Source organism: Heteronotia binoei, chromosome 2 (genome assembly GCF_032191835.1).
Source record: "Heteronotia binoei isolate CCM8104 ecotype False Entrance Well chromosome 2, APGP_CSIRO_Hbin_v1, whole genome shotgun sequence".
NCBI lineage: Eukaryota > Metazoa > Chordata > Lepidosauria > Squamata > Gekkonidae > Heteronotia > Heteronotia binoei.
The window spans coordinates 116,865,465-116,882,743 of record NC_083224.1 but is presented as its reverse complement, the minus strand read 5'-3'; the positions used below and the strand labels follow the sequence as shown (position 1 = coordinate 116,882,743).

At 45.0% G+C, this 17,279-nt stretch overlaps 1 protein-coding gene across 1 annotated transcript in view; it reads left to right on the top strand.

Moving 5' to 3' along the window:
• Positions 1 to 3,353: 3,353 nt before the first annotated feature.
• Positions 3,354 to 17,279, top strand: part of DAB1 (DAB adaptor protein 1) — a 399,996-nt gene continuing 386,070 nt past the window's right edge. Inside the window, exon 1 of the mRNA XM_060231888.1 lies at positions 3,354 to 3,502. The gene's annotated coding sequence lies outside the window, so the exon portion shown is untranslated. The remainder of the gene's footprint in view (positions 3,503 to 17,279) is intronic.

Sequence of the window (17,279 nt, the reverse complement as noted above, 5' to 3'; positions counted from 1 at the left end):
CTAAATGATCAAGATAATAATTTCAGCTTCTGTAGAAATACATATGGACATATGAAACTGTTTTTGATTGAATCAGACTTTTGGCCCATCAAAGTCAGTATTGTCTACTCAGTCTGAGAGCACCACTCTAGAGTCTCAGGCATAAGTCTTTCATGTCACCTATTACCTTATCTTTTAAACTGGAGATGCCAGGGAGGGCCATGAGAACCAAGCACTGATGCAATCCTTCCTGCCCTTCTTCTCATGATTTGATGAAGTTCACAGAATCAGCATTGGTGTCCGATGGCCATCTAGTCTCTGTTTAAAAACTTCCAAAGAAGGAGAGCCCACCACCTCCCGAGGAAGCCTGTTCCACTGAGGAACTGCTATAACTTTCAGGAAGTTCTTCCTAATGTTTACTTGAAAACTCTTTTGATCTAATTTCAACTCATTGGTTCTGGTCCAACCTTTTGGAGCAACAAAAAACAACTCCATATGACAGCCCTTCAAGTATTTAAACATGATAATCATATCACCTCTTGGTTGTCTCATCTCCAGGCTTAATATACCCAGCTCCTTATAGGATTTGATCTCCAGACCCCTCACCATCTTTGTTGCCCTCTTTTGAACATGTCTATATCCCTCTTAAATTGTGGTGCCCAAAACTGAACACAATACTCTAGGAGAGGTCTAATTGGAGCAGAGTAAAACAATACCATCACTTCACGTGATCTAGACACTATACTTCTGTTGATCCAGCCCAAATTTGCATTTGCCTTTTTAGCCGCTATATCACACTGCTGACTCATGTTCAGCATATGGTGCTTTTTGCACATATTACTGCCAAGACAGATCTCTCTCATCCTATAATTATAATTATGCATTGGATTGTTCCTACCTAAATGCAGGACTTTAAATTTATCCCTGTTAAAATTCATTTGATTTGTTTCAGCTCAGTTTTCCAGCCAGTCAAGATCATCCTGTATCCTGCCTCAGTCTTCTACTGTATTTGCGATCCCTCCCAATTTAGTATCATCTGTAAATTTAATAAGCATTCCGTCTATTTCTTCATCCAAATCATTTATAAAGATATTTGACTAAACAGGTCCCAGGACAGATTCTTGAGGCACAAGCTCTCCAAGAGGATGAGGAGCCATAAACAAGCATCTTTGGACATGATCTGTCAACCAGTTACAGAGCCATCTAACAGTAATATGATCCAAACCACATTTTACCAACTCATCAACAAGAATATTACATGGAATCTTATCAGAAACCTTACTGAAATCAAGATAAATTTTGTCTACAGCATTCCCCTGATCCAGCAATGTAGTAACTTTTTTGAAAATCTAATCTGGGAACCACAGCCAGAGGAGGATAATATACTGGAGAGCCATTGCTAATCTGAATAAACCTGGTGGGGGGACGGCTTGCAATGCCATTTCTTTGGTTTTGAGACTTCTTTGTTTCTGCTGTGATCCTTGTGCTTTTTCCTGCATTGCCAAATTCCACTATTCCCCCACCTTTTGTGTGTTCTCAGGGTCAGGGCATTTTATATTTTTAATTACTGCTGTGATTCTTATGCCTTTTTTATGTTTTATTTTAAAAATCGCATTGCCAAGTCCCACTAATCCTGCACCTTCCATTTTGAACCAAATATTGCAAGGGTTTTAAGCATGTTTGTATTTTAAGTTAAAAATAATACCTTTTATTGTGTTTGTATGTGTCATTTGTAAAGTTTATATCTCTGCTACCTCACATTACATTTTATAATGTATATGGCCAAGTCCCACAAAGTCCCATTTGTGTCAATCTATCCTTCCTAATAAATGAGTTTGACACCCCTGTACTACGCCTGTGCTGATCTTAGGCTGTGTTTTGTTTTTGCCATGCTGAGCACCTTTTCCCTCACAAGAGAAGACTGAGGAAAAGTAGGAATCGAGCAGTTCTGCCCTCTTTTCATCACCTGGTACAATTTCACTTTCTTATCCCCACAGTGGGCCTACAATGTCCTTGCTCTTTTTCTTACTTTGAACATAAGAAAAGAACCTTTTTGTTGTTTTAACATCTCTTGTTAGCCTAAGCTCATACTGAGCTTTAGCCTTCCTAATTTTCTCTCTACAAACACTGGTTATCCTATATATATATGTATAAGCCCAAGCATATTGATACTTTCTGGCTCTCCCATTGGCTGTGATGTGCACTCCATGAACCACTGGGCCATCAACTGCCACTCAAGTTCCATTGTGTTCCATTGGTTGAGTCCACTCCTCTCTCCTGCCCACTGTTGCCTATCCACTCTTCGTGGCATTTGGAGGAGAAAGTCGGCAGTGGTGGTGGAGAGACAGCAAAAAGACAGGGAATGGTGGGAATGCAACTAGGTGACAAGACCCTGCTGGGAGCATAAAAATTATTATTATTATTATTTGCAGGGTGGACTCTGTGTCATTATATCCTGCTGAGGTTTCTTCCCTCCTGATTTGGTCCCCACTGTGGAGAAAGACTATATGTTTTCTAGGTAGAGGCTTCAGGAGACAGAGAAGGAGATGGAAAGCTGGTCAGATCACTTCCCCTATGGAAAACGGCCACCTTGAGGTGCTTACTCTATGGTATACCTTAACACAACCAGATCAGGCCAAAAAGACAGATCACGCCACAAGCTCATGCTGATGCTAAATGCTGCAAGGCTGAATATGACAGGAAAAGGTGGCAGCAATGCACTGCAAACAAAAGAGCTTCAGCATCTGTGTGACCATCATCATGCCTGCCCTGTACCCCTCCCCCCAATAATTATTCTTCCTTATCTCCATTCTGGGTCTCTTTCAGGGCTTTGAGCTACCATAGACATGAGCGCACACACACACACACACACACACACATGTGGAGAGGGGAAAACCATCATCGATTTCAGCTGCAAGGGTGGGGGACACTCGCCCAGAGCCTCCTTCTACAGCCTTTTGTATTTTTCTTCACAACGGCCCATATTCCTAGTTTGTTTATATTCATCCTTGGTTATAAGGCCATACTTCCATTTCCTAAATGAGTCTTTTATTTTTCAAGTCCTTAGAAAGCTGTGTATGGAGCCACCTTGGCTTCTTTAGGCTCCTTCCATTTTTTTTCTTATAGGAATAATTTGTGATTGTGCCTTCAACATTTCACTTTTAAGAAACTCCTGCCCCTCTTGAACTCCCTTCCCCTTAAGTATTTTTGACCATGGGATTCTACCCAGCATCACTTGGTACCTGTAAAAAGCTCACTGTCTTTTTTTTTTTGTTTCTCTCTCCCCCTCCCCCCTCCAGGTGTTCTTTGGGTTTGGTAACTCTCACTTTCCTCCAGCACAGTTTCACTTTAATAGACATTTAGCAGCTGCAATTGCAACACACTGTGATCTCAGCTATGTACTTTGTCCTTTCTTGTTTCCGAGTCTTTATTTTACTTTTTAAACTGTGAAGATGTTCCCATGGGAAAACAAGTCCTTCCATTTGCCACAATAAATTGTGACAATAAAGTCATTTTGGCTTTGGTAATGTACAAATTCACTTTTTCTTTTTTGTTTGCTTTAGTGTATAGGAGGTTAGAAATTGGAAGTTTTTATGTATCATACATAATAATGCATTTCACAACTGCAGTTCTCCAACTATGTATTCTGGAATTGTTTTACTGAAATATTGTTAAAGTTTGAGGGGAGAGGTTTGAGATGAATGAAAGCTAAGAGGTTATATAAACTGTGGCCAAAATATGATAGATATTTGAATTATTGTTACATATGTACAAAGTTTGCTTGGTGCTTTGTGTGATTTTGTGTGTGTGCGCGTGCATGCTGTGATGGCATGCTGTAGCCAGTGTTCATCTCTTTTTATGCCATTAATGTTCAAGCCCAACAAAATACATATATTGGACAGAATGTGCTGTATTCTGTGGTGTGGTTCCTGTAGAAGATTTCTGTGGACAGGGAGAATGAATAAAGTAAGCAGAAAAGTGCTAAGTCCTTCCTCTGAAGCATGGGCGAAAGGACAGAACCCTTTTATTGTGAGTGAACTGGAGTATCAGTTTGTTTTACTAGAGCTTTGACTCTTTCTGGAGTTGCCTTCTTTGCTCTTGCTGAACTCATACATGTGACTGCCATATGATTACTCAAAGTACATTGGTTGCAGATAAGCAACCTATTTTTCTCTGCTTAGTGACTACTTGGTCTATTTGTCTGTCATACCCTGTCAAGGAAGATCATACTTTTACCCAGGAAATATTTTATGTCTACTTTTGAAGGCCAGCTTGCAGTTTGAAATCAATGACAGAAGATTAATTGAAAAATAATTATGAATAACAAGACTTAGCTAAATATTAGATTTTTAAAAAGATACAGCTGGCATCATTTGAAGTTATTTTTATGTATGTTGTGAGGACTGAGAAACAGTAAGGTAGTTTTATGTTCTTCATTGATTGTATTTTGGTAATTTATTGTTTTACTTAGTTTCTCCGGCCAAAAACAGCATCTCATGAACAGAGTTGGCAGCCAAAAGCAGCCATTTGTCTTCCAAATGGGGTGGGTGATTGAGGGGAAATTCCAGCAAGAGGTGTTGTTTTTAAAGAAACTCAAAGAGCTCCCCCCCACACACACACATCTGGCAATGGCAGAGAGAGGCTAGTAGTGGCTTAGGTCCCTCCTGAGCAAGAGGTATTTTTTAATAAATAAAGGTAAAGGAAGCCCCGGCAAGAGGAGTTTGAAGTAAAGAAAAGAAAACCCAAAGTAAAGAAAAGAAAACCCAAAGAGATTGCCACCCCCACCTGACACTTTCTGCTGTGAGAGCTCTCTCAGCCCCACCCACCTCACAGGGTGTCTTTTGTGGGGGAAGGAGATGGACCTCTGCTCCATATTTTTATCCAATCCCCTCTTGAAGCTGGCTATGCTTGTAGCCGCCACCACCTCCTGTGGCAGTGAATTCCACATGTTAATCAACCTTTGGGTGAAGAAGTACTTCCTTTTATCCGTTTTAACCTGCAATTTCATTGAATGCCCACGAGTTCTTGTATTGTGAGAAAGGGAGAAAAGTACTTCTATCTTCTTCGTGGTCTCTGTGCATCACACTGATGGGATATAGGCGCCTGCGCCGATCTCGATCGGTATTCTTGAAAGCTGCGGATTTCCGCGCCCCAGGCCCAGTGCGCATGCGCAGAAGCCCCACTGCGCATGCCCACAGGGACCAGAGCGGACATCCCGCCAGTTCTCTTCTGACCGCCGCTTGGATCGGTCGATCTCTCGCACGGTCGGTAGAAATCCTTTTCTTGGAAGTTGCTAGTTGTTGGATTTTGAACGTTATAGAACTTTACTTGGCATAGACCACACAACAGTCTTTTTAAAGACTAGGGAGGGAGAAGGCGAAAGAATTTTCCGAAACTTTTCCCTCAGTTTTCCCCCTTTTTCCCGCCTTTCCCTCACCCCCCCCCCCCCCCGTATGGAAAAACGGTGGGGATTTTTCAAAAGGTGTAAGAACTGCGGTAGCAAGATCTCCCCCACAGACGGACACCTTCTTTGCCTTTTTTGCTTGGGAGAAATGCATATCCCCGACGCGTGTGTCCACTGCGCAAAATTTTCCCGCCAGACGAAAAAGAACCGCGCGGGTCGTTTAGCAGCGGCACTGATGGAGAAAGCACTGTCGCCTAAACCAACGTCGGCAGCGACGCACACCCCGTCGACATCGGAGTCGCTCGGCGCCGACAAGAGCACCTCCGACGCCGAACGCCCCACAAAATCGGGCTCGGCACTAAAGTCCGCCTCCTCCACTCCTGCAAAACGGCCAAGGGAGGAGAAGGGACTGCAGCCGGAAGCGAAGAAAAAGAAAAAAATCGGACAAACATCGATCGTCCGCGACTTCGCTACCGACGTCACCATCGGGATCGACGGCGAGAGTACCGCCACTGAAGCTGTTCGCTTCCCCACGCCGCCGGTTAAGCCCCCCGGTGTTGGCATCGATGTCGACGCAGATCGCCATTTCATCCGACTCGGATCGCGACTTAGAGCTATCCCAGAGATCGGGAGCGGAGAGCAGCCCACTGGAGATACACACAGTGGAGGACACCGCTCAACCCCGAACGCTGATCAGGGAACCATCAGTCAGCCCCGATCGTCGGCAAACCCAGCACCCCAAGGAAGATCGATCTACCACGCCGAGGGAGGACCGCGGGCGCGACCGTTCAAGAAGCCCTCGACACGCTCCCCAGTATCGGCATCGATCCAGAGATTCAGAGGAGAGATCTCGCAACAGGGATCGTTCTCCACCGAAACCACCTACAATGTCGTGGGATCAAAGACAGTGGCAGTACCTCTACGGGTCCTGCCCCATGCCTTCTATGTCCCCCTGGTTCCCTCCCAGACATCTGGATTGGGACCAACAATCGGAAGCATCTGTCAGATCCCGAACGTCATACCGACCTCAACACACACCGTCGGCGTTGGTGTCGAAACCACCGGACACAACGCCACCGAAAGAGCCGAAAACTACCCCACGATCTCGGAGCCCCGAGCGGAAGACTCCCGAGTCACCAAGGGCCCAAGAAACACCCAAGCATTCCTCGGAGCACTCAGGATCCAGAGAAGGCTCCCCAACATCCGGGGAAGACTCTCCCCGAGAGGAAATTTCTTCGCCGGAAGAGCCAGCTCCATCCAGCAAGGTAGGCGATGAGTTGCCCATATCTCCATCAGAGGACTTAAAATCATATGGAGATTTAATTAAAAGGATGGCACACACTCTATCGCTACCGACGGTCCAACCCAAGCCGGTGGTTACCGATAACGTGTTCGATGTCGTGCAATTGGATACCTCGACGGCCATAGCTTTACCGCTTACTACGGTGATGCTACACACGTCAAAAGCATCGTGGGACAAGCCAGCCTCAACACCAATAGGCTCCCGAAGACTCGACCACATGTATCGAGTCCAGGAATCCACAGCCGAGTTTTTGTTTACCCACCCGAAGCCAAACTCGGTGGTGGTGGCGTCCTCGTCAAAGGCCAGAAAGACACATGCTTCTCCTCCAGACAAGGAGGGAAAGAAGTTGGACAATTTAGGCAGAAAAATTTATACGGCAGGCTCGCTGGGAATAAAGGTGGCAAATTATGGCGCGTGCATGGGCCGCTACCAATACGCCCTATGGGATCAGTTATCAACACTTCCGGACCTGTCAGAACAAGCCAAACAGGCACTCAAGAAAATTCAAAGGGAAGGCATAGCACTAGCTAAGCAGCAAATTAATTCGGCTAAACATGCAGGTGACATCTCAGCAAAAACACTCACCTCAGCTATCACCTTAAGACGCCACTCTTGGTTGAGGTCGACGGCACTCCAGCCGGATACACAATCCTGCATCGAAGATCTTCCCTTTGACGGAAGTGGGCTATTCAGCTCCACCACAGACACCATATTGCAAGAGATGGACAAAAGCATCAAAACATCTCGCAATTTGGGGGTTCCCATGTCATCTAGAACCCAGGGGAAACGCTCCTGGAACAAACCTTGGAGTAAGAAGCCATTCTCCAAGCAACCCACCGATCAACAATGGAGGCCCAAAGGTTCCTCAACCTACTCCAAGCCGCCGTACAACCCGAAAACGAAGTACTCACCTAATTCGTCACAGCCATCCAGACAAAAGGGGAATAGACCGTCCAAACAGGGTCTTTGACTGCCCTTCCCCCTGTTTTGCCCCCTACCTTTCGGACTCACACCATACCAGACTTTTCCCATACTCTCCGGCATGGTCCACAATCACTACGGACAAATGGGTTCTGTCGATAATCCGCGAGGGTTATCAAATAGAATTCAGAGAAAACCCCACAGTTCCCACTGTCATTCACACCAGAGCATCTCTCACTCTACAGGAAGAGGTCCAATCGCTTCTCCAAAAAGATGCGATAGAGAAGGTGCCAACCAACCAAGAGGGGCGAGGGTTTTACTCCCGTTATTTCACCATCCCCAAAAAGGATGGAGGCCTTCGACCCATCATGGACTTACGAGGCCTAAACAATTTCATACAAAACCACAAATTCAGAATGGTCTCCCTACAGAACATCCTACCCCTACTGAACCAAGGGGATTGGATGGCCACACTAGACCTGCAAGATGCCTACTTCCATGTGACCATACATCAGGGCCACAGAAAGTTCCTCAGATTCACAATTGGAGACTCCCACTACCAATACAAAGCTTTGCCCTTTGGCCTCTCTACGGCACCGAGAGTTTTTACAAAGATCATGGTGGTGGTGGCTGCTCATCTGCGTCTACAGGGGATCACTGTCTTTCCCTATATAGACGACTGGCTGCTGGTAGCGAGTTCGGAAATACTTTTAGCACGGCACGTAGAAGTCACCTTAGCCCTTCTGCAAAAATTAGGCCTACAGGTCAACCTAAAGAAATCGGCATTGCAGCCCTCCCAGAGGGTGCAATTCATAGGGGCCATATTGGACTCAAAAGCCTGCAGGGCTTTCCTGCCGACACAAAGGGCGGAAGACATCATATCTCTAATACACGTGTTCCTGACCAACCCTACAGTCACGGCGTTCCAAATTCAACGCCTCCTGGGCTTGATGGCAGCGACCACGGCAGTACTGAGATTCACCAGATTCCACATGAGGACACTGCAGCTGTGGTTCCTACGTGTGTTCAACTGCCAAACAGACCCCCCTTCACGCCAACTGACGGTCCCACCGTCGGTGCTCTGGACCCTGCCCTGGTGGCAGGAGAGACAGAACCTCCTCCAGGGAGCCCCGTTCCACAGGCAGACTCCCACGCTGACTATAACCACGGATGCATCCCTGTGGGGCTGGGGTGCACACGCGAACGACATGTGTGTGGGGGGCAAATGGCCTCAGGATCTTCTGCATTACCACATCAACTTCCTGGAGCTGCTGGCCATACATCATGCAGTCCTCTCCTTCAAACACCTGATTACGGGGAGAACGGTAGCGATCTTGACAGACAACACCACTGCCCTCTCTTATGTGAACAGACAAGGCGGCACGGTTTCAAGGAAACTGTGCTTTCTAGCCCTAAGGATTTGGGAAATCTGCAGAGAATTGGACACAACTCTAGTAGCCACACATCTGCCAGGCAATCTGAACACCTGTGCGGATTACCTCAGTCGAGGGGGGGCCTCTCTCCACGAATGGGAACTCAATTGGGAGTTCCTTCAGCCGGTGTTTCAGAAATGGGGCACACCGGAAGTGGACGTGTTTGCCACACGCAGCACCTCAAAATGCGAAAAATTTTGCTGCAGAGGGGGGGCGGACCCCCTATCGTTGGGAGACGGGTTACTGATCCCATGGTCCCGCCGGCACGTGTACCTCTTCCCACCGATCCCACTGATCACGAGGGTGGTTCACAAGATTCATTTGGAACGCCCCAAGGGGATTCTCATCACACCATGGTGGCCCAGACAACAATGGTTCTCCCCGATACTGCGGCTGTCTCACGGGAGGTTCCACCAATTTCCAGTGAGCACAGACCTTCTACTATCTCACGACGGCAGGGTGATTCATCACGATGTACCCCACCTGAAACTCACAGCTTGGCGGCTGGAGTGACGAGATTGTCGGACAGAGCCCTTGACGTCATGCTGAATAGTAGAAAGTTATCCACGAGAAAATCGTATCAGTATAAATGGACAAGGTTTGCCCAATTTGTTAACAAGGCTAATAAAGAACCTAGGACAGCAGGCCTGCCACTAATATTAGACTTTTTGCTTTCACTAATGGACAAGGGACTAACGGTGTCATCGGTGAGGGTATACCTGGCAGCTATATCGGCTAACCATGAACAATTGGGAGGCCATTCGGTATTTTCTCACCCTGATACTAAACGGTTCTTAAAGGGCTTAGCAAGATTGTACCCTACGGTACGTGACCCAGCCCCGGCCTGGGACCTCCCAGCAGTGTTGCAGGCGTTAACGGGAAAACCCTTCGAACCAATGGCGACATGTTCTTTGCAATTACTGTCTTGGAAAACAGCCTTTCTAGTGGCCGTTACCTCAGCCCGCAGGGTCGGTGAACTGGCAGCGTTGCGCTGCGATGACCCATACTTGAAATTCAGCGCGGAAGGAGTGAGGCTGCGCCCGGATGTAACCTTCCTTCCGAAAGTGACATCTGCCTTTCACCTGAATGCAGAAATATGCTTACCCGTGTACTTTCCAAACCCAAGTTCAGACTGGGAGAGGAAACTTCACACTCTAGATGTAAAAAGGGCACTCTCGTTCTACTTACATAGAGTGAGGCCTGGACGTAAGGACACTAGACTTTTTGTCTCATATTCCACAACATCTCAAGGTGTAAGAGTATCGTCACAGCGGATCTCCAAATGGATAACTGAGACGATAAAACTATGCTACTTGTTAAACAAGAGGCCCCTGCCAAGACAGATTAGAGCTCATTCCACTAGAGCCCTAGCGACATCGGCAGCCTTTATGAGAGGAATCCCACTGAAGGACGTTTGTGATGCGGCCACTTGGTCCTCCCCGCATACGTTTGTAAACCATTATGCGTTGGACCTGGACTGGCGTAGACGCTCATCAGTGGGCCGTGCTGTGCTTCAAGAGGCTTCTCGATGATGGACCGTTGCACCCTCCTCCAGGTAGGACTCTGCTTGCTAATCTCCCATCAGTGTGATGCACAGAGACCACGAAGAAGATGAACAGGTTGCTTACCTGTAACTGATGATCTTCGAGTGGTCATCTGTGCAGTCACACTACCCGCCCTCCTTCCCCTCCGCTGCCGGTCCATCTCTAAGGGCTTACGCAGCGGTCAGAAGGAACTGGCGGGATGTCCGCTCCGGTCCCTGTGGGCATGCGCAGTGGGGCTTCTGCGCATGCGCACTGGGCCTGGGGCGCGGAAATCCGCAGCTTTCAAGAATACCGATCGAGATCGGCGCAGGCGCCTATATCCCATCAGTGTGACTGCACAGATGACCACTCGAAGATCATCAGTTACAGGTAAGCAACCTGTTCTTCTCTACTTTCTCCATCCTATGCATAATCTTGTAAACCTCTATCATGTCAGCCCGCAGTCGACGTTTCTCCAAGCTAAAGAGCCCCAAGCGTTTTAACCTTTCTTCATAGGGCGGGGTATAAATCTGCATTTTTCTTCTTCTGGTCCCTGAAACCACAGCAAGGAACACCTTCTTAAATCTCAACCAGGAGAGATGTTTAAAAAATTGTCCCACTGTGTGTGTGTGTGGGGGGGGGAGGAGTATCTCATCCAGCAGCAAGCAATTCTTATCATAACTCTCTCACTCAACAACTAACTCCTTTTTCTTCTTGCTGCAAAGTGAAAACAGCTGAGTCAGGGTGTATTGTATATATACAGTCTGCTCCCATAGACCAGAAAGGAAGCTCCATGGTTGGCTACCAAAGCTGCCAATCAAGCTATGGATAACTACCATGGGTATTTCTAGGGCTCTCCACAAGTCCACCCCCAGCATTGCCTAGGAGTTGACTGAACCAGCGCCAGGCTCTAATGAACCAACTGAACCTCCCCAGAAAAATGGTTGTTTGTTGTTGGTTTGGGAACCACACAACCAAACGAACCGGGTCAAAACAAACCACAAAAGTAAAAATTCAGTTTGTTTTGCAGTTCATGCCTATCCCTAGTGTGCAGACAATCTAATGTAGTTGATGGTCTGTTGGATTTTGGTATGTGAAAGCATACTTGAATGTCTCTCAGATTAACCTACTTCACAGGGCTGCTTGTGATGCAAACTGAGGTAAGTATTCTGAAATGTGCTATGGAAATTATTGGCTAGTTAAGGCTGCCTGAGATCTGATATACATGATTGACCATCTGTGTGGAATGAAGATAGTAGAATGAAGATTCATATTACAAATTATAATAAATAGGTCAGATTTTCTTGGTGGACTATGCTATCTTCTTTATTTTTTTTTTCTTTTAGAAATGTGTAACTATGCATATTCCCAGAGCATAGGTCAGATTATTCTTTTCTAAATAGAAGAAAAGAAATACATAGCAGATGTGCCTAAAGTACATAGAATCCCAAGAAGACATGGGGAAGTGATTTTTTTAATGCTTGCTTATTGCTAAGAGAGTTATTCTGTGACAGAGAAACTAAAAATGATATGTCTTACCTGACCTGCTGTGCCTCATGCTGAGTTGACAAGAAGGTAGAGAAGGAAGCTCTCCAGATACATAAGAACTGGCTAACATTCCACAGTGGTGGGGAGGGAAAACCCTACATGCACATAGGTATTCTGGGAATTTTAGAAGTTATACTTATATACACTATTAATAGTTATATCTTATATATCTTATTGTATGTTTGTGTTTGGTGGGGCAGTGCACAGAGCATACATTAGTCCTATGGCACTTTTGATTGCTGGTAATTGCAAATGTCATCACTCCTTGGCAAATAGAAGGGGAAGACATGAAAATCATGACAGACTTCACATTTCTGGGATCCAAGATCACTGCAGATGGTGACTATAGCCATGAAATTAAAAGACGTTTGCTCCTTGGGAGGACAGCTATGGCAAACCTAGGCAGTATCATCATCATCATCATCATCATCACCATCACCATCACCATCACCATCACCATCATCATCATCATCATCATCATCATTTTATTTGTATCCCGCCCTCCCCGCTGAAGCAGGCTCAGGGCGGCTAACAACATTAAATCAATACATTAAGTAAAATAATATTCAAAACAATAACTAATTTAACAATTTAATTAAAATTCTAAAATTAATAAAATTAATACAATTGACATTCCTGGTGCTATTAAAACAGATGGTAATTTTTTTTTCCTTAGCAGTCTCTCTCTTTAATCGGTGTAGGCCATCCTAAAAAGGATGGTCTTGCAGGCCCTGCAGAACTGTTCAAAATCTTGCAGGGCCCGCATTTCTTCCGGGAGCTGGTTCCATAGGTGTGGAGCCACTACAGAGAAAGCCCGAGTGCGGGTACTCTGTAGTTTTACCTCTTTCGGCCTGGGGATAGTCAGCAGGTTCTTCCCTGCTGACCTCAGTGCTCTCTGGGGTTCATATGGGGAAAGATGGTCCCCCAGGTAGGCAGGTCCTTGGCCATATAGGGCTTTAACGGTAATAACCAGCACTTTGTAACGAATCCGGTATGTAACTGGCAGCCAGTGCAGTCCACGCAGTCCCGGCTGTATGTGCTCCCACTTTGGGAGCCCCAATAGCAGTCTAGCAGTCACGTTCTGCACCAGCTGCAGCTTCCAGATTTGGCACAAAGGCAGCCCCATGTAGAGGGCATTACAATAATCTAGTCTGTGGAGAGCCAGTTTGGTGTAGTGGTTAAGTGTGCAGACTCTTATCTGGGAGAACCGGGTTTGATTCCCCACTCCTCCACTTGCACCTGCTGGAATGGCCTTGGGTCAGCCATAGCTCTGGCAGAGGTTGTCCTTGAAAGGGCAGCAGCTGTGAGAGCCCTCTCCAGCCCCACCCACCTCACAGGGTGTTTGTTGTGGGGGAGGAAGGTAAAGGAGATTGTGAGCCGCTCTGAGACTCTTCGGAGTGGAGGGCGGGATATAAATCCAATATCATCATCTTCTTCTTCTTCTTCTCGAGGTGACCGTTGTGTGGATCACTGTTGCTAGGTCCTGACGCTCTAGGAAGGGGGCCAGTATAATAAGAAGCAGAGATATTATCCTGCCAACAAAAGTCCATATAGTCAAAGCAATGGTATTCCCAGTAGTAATGTATAGCTGTGAGAGTTAGACCATAAAGAAGGCCGAGTGCAGAAGAATGGATACTTTTGCTGGAGAAGACTCTTGAGAGTCCCTTCGACTGCAAGAAGATCAAATCAGTCAGTCCTAAGGGAAATCAATCCTGGCTGTTCCCTGGAAGGTCAGATGCTGAAGCTAAAACTCAAATACTTTGGCCAGCAAATGAAAAGGGAGCACTCACTGGAGAAGATCCTGATGCTGGGAAAGACAGAAGGCAAAAGAAGAAGGGAATGGCAAAAGTAAAGATGGCTGAACAGTTTTACTGATGTAACTAACACGAATTTGAGCAGGCTTCAGAGAATGGTGGAAGACAGGAGGGCCTGGCATGACTTTGTCCATGGGGTCGAAAAGAGTCGGTCTCGACTGTGCAACTGAACAACAACAAAATTGCAAATGTTGCTCTCCATGAGCTGCAGAATGAATACCACTGTGATAAAGCCCAATCTTAATAAAACAGACAAGGGATGAGCATGAACTAATCTACACTCGGCAGTTCATGCATGAGCCAGGCTGGTTCATGATTTGTTTTGAACCAGTTTAAAAGTAAGTGCCTCCTATGAACCCTTTCTGAACCTCCACACCTCCCATGGAGGTTTGGGAGGTCTTCATTCCTTACCTCCAAGCCTTGGCTTCCCCTGGCAACCTGTGGCTGCAGGGCTCCTGGATAAGCCAAGGGGAGGCAGTTTAAACTGGCCTCCTCCAGGCCTCAGCTTCTCTAGGCATCCCATGGCTGTGGGGCACTTAGGGAGCCAAAGGAAGGCACAGTATGGATTGAGTGTTACCTCCACATGAGTCTTTTAATGTGGGTGAGAGTAATCTTTATTTTCTTTTTAGGACCATTGTATGTGTTGTTTAAAAAAGGTAAAGGTAGTTCCTTGTGCAAACACCAGTCATGTGTAACACTTTAGATGCTTTCACACATATTGAATAATGCACTTTCAATCAATTTTCAATGCACTTTGCAACTGGATTTGACTGTTTGAAATAGAAAAATCAATTTGCAACAGTCTGCAAGGTCTGGGTCTCTAGCTGTTAACACAAGCACAGGTTAACAGGAATAGAATACAAAGCAAGTCAGGGTAAAGCAGGTCAGCCTTCAGAGATGTGTGACATGCAATGTTGCTTCCACACTTAGCCTTGCTCAGCATGTTCCTTTATATGCTGACTTAACCCCTGAAGCCCAGGTGATGCTTCTTGTCACTGTGTTAATTGTCTTCCAGATGCAAATTCTTACTTCTTCCCTATCAGCTTGTCACTCCTGAACCTGTAAAGACTCTGCACCAGGAACTAATTTTAATCCCTCCTGGGCAATCAGATGGGGACTTTGACTTTTGGTGGTGACTGCCACTCTGAACTCTGTGTCATTTCTTTCTTCTCCTGCTGGAATGAGCAGCCTGGCTGCGACTGGAAAGCGTTTTTTCTTTCAAGTGTTTCTCTTGCTGGGTCTGCTTCTTGACCTAGCTGCTTAGGTGGGTATTCCACCAGTGCACGGCCCAACTCTTCCATTTCCTCATCCTACAAAGAGGTGGCCACTGGCTGGGCTATGACATAGAGACTTTCTCAACTGTAGTGGAGTCTATTGATTCCATGCAAGTTTGATGTACGGAAACATCTGCAGATGTTGAAATTTTCAGTCATAAAGATGTCAACACATCCTGCTAGGCTAGTATGATATTGTGGGTCAGTGCACAATGCTCAAGCAATAAGATGAGTCATGACACTGTGATGATAATTGTACACTATTCTGAACAATAATTTGCTGCTGCTGTGAATTTTAGCATTGATTTTTGAGACATTGGTTTGAAAATGATCTTCTGATTATCCTGTGGCAGTGACAGACATGTTCTTTTAAATCTACTCCCCCTCCCCAATATGTCCTTCCCTGCCCCTCCCATATGGTTTATATCTGGGGAAAGTCATATTCTGTACTATCTTTGTGTGTATATAGAAGATAGAAATAATTATACTATCTTTACATTTGTGATTCAGGTGCTGTCCCAATAGATTTTAGAAGCTGTCATAGAGGTATACAGTGGTCATTTCTTAGAAAAAGAGGTGCTGGAGCTCATTGACACAACTCATTTGCATAACTAATTTGCATGTGTCACACACCACACACATCATCAGAATGTGTACTAAATTATATCAGCTCAGCATCCACCTTAAAATGCTTGAATTATAATTCTCATAACTAAACCTTATATCCATCATACTTTTTAAATTACCGTACTTTCTCTGATGTGGCCCCAGTGGCATGATGAAGATTTCCATTTGTCTGCTTTATATGTTCTGATTATTTTCCCTTTTTGTTTTGTGGGGAAAAATATTAGAAAGTTTGTCAAATCATAGAGTTCAGCAAAATAGAGAACGTAGAGTTCTCACAGGGGGTTTGACCAATGTAGCCTAGAAACAAGTATTCTTTTTTTTGGGGGGGGGAGGGGGGTTAAGAAAGAAGGAGCACAATAAAATTTAGAGGTTCTGGAGCTCCACTCTTGCCCAAATTAAGGCCTGAAGGTATATAATTCAGGGATGCCTATGAATTTCTTCATCTTGATTATAGAACAGACACTAATATGTTAACAATCTCTGATTCTTCATTTTGATTCCCAGAATTTGTACAGCTTATTGCACACATGAAGTTTGCCATTGATTTTGTCAGCCCCTACTGCATCTTTTTTCTTACAGGTTATCTATGTACATAATCACATAATACAAAAACTGTGAAAAAAGAATCCTGATGAGATCACTGGCATGAAGATTGTGTGTGTGTGTCATACATGTACATACACACAAATATTCTGTAAAAAAAAAGAAAGAAACATACTGAAAACTGCGGCAAATTAACTGTAGACATTCTCCAATTTAAACCAAGGGACAGTTAGTAAAGAATGTGGAGTAGAACTAACCCAATGATCTTTAGTGAAGTTTAACAGGGATGTTCTGCTCATTCCTACTTTTTACACACTTTAAATTAGGAAGGGTTAAAAGAGAGATTAGTGGGGGGAAATAATTCAAGATATTTATGATGGCTTTCCAAACATGCAAGAGACCTATTCTTATCAATCTCTCTCTTGTATTTAATTCTGTATAAGTCAGAAGGAATCCTAGGTCCAGTCCTAAATATCCCTCAGGAAAATATGTACTGATGTTCATTGTGTGACTCTGCTTAGTGGGGTCTGAAACTGTCTTCCATTCTATGGAGACTTTTCCCAAATTGCGGCTTTTCTTTTGGAGAAAGAGCCACTTAAATTAATGGAACATTCCTTAGGTTGAAAGAAAAAGAACTTAGTTTAGCAGAATGGTAGGATACATTCTGCTACACATGGTTAAATGTATCTATTTAATTTCTTCTTTTGATTTTCACATTTTATGTTGATAAGTATGGATTCACACATATTTATTTAAAACATTTCTATGCTGCCTTCCCACCCAAACAGGGTTCCCAAGATGGTGAACATCATAAATTAAAATATGTTAAAAGAATGCAAAAAGTACTCCCAAGAATTATTTTTGGGAAGAACAGATGGCTGCACTTGTTTAGATTAATTTAAATGGTTGC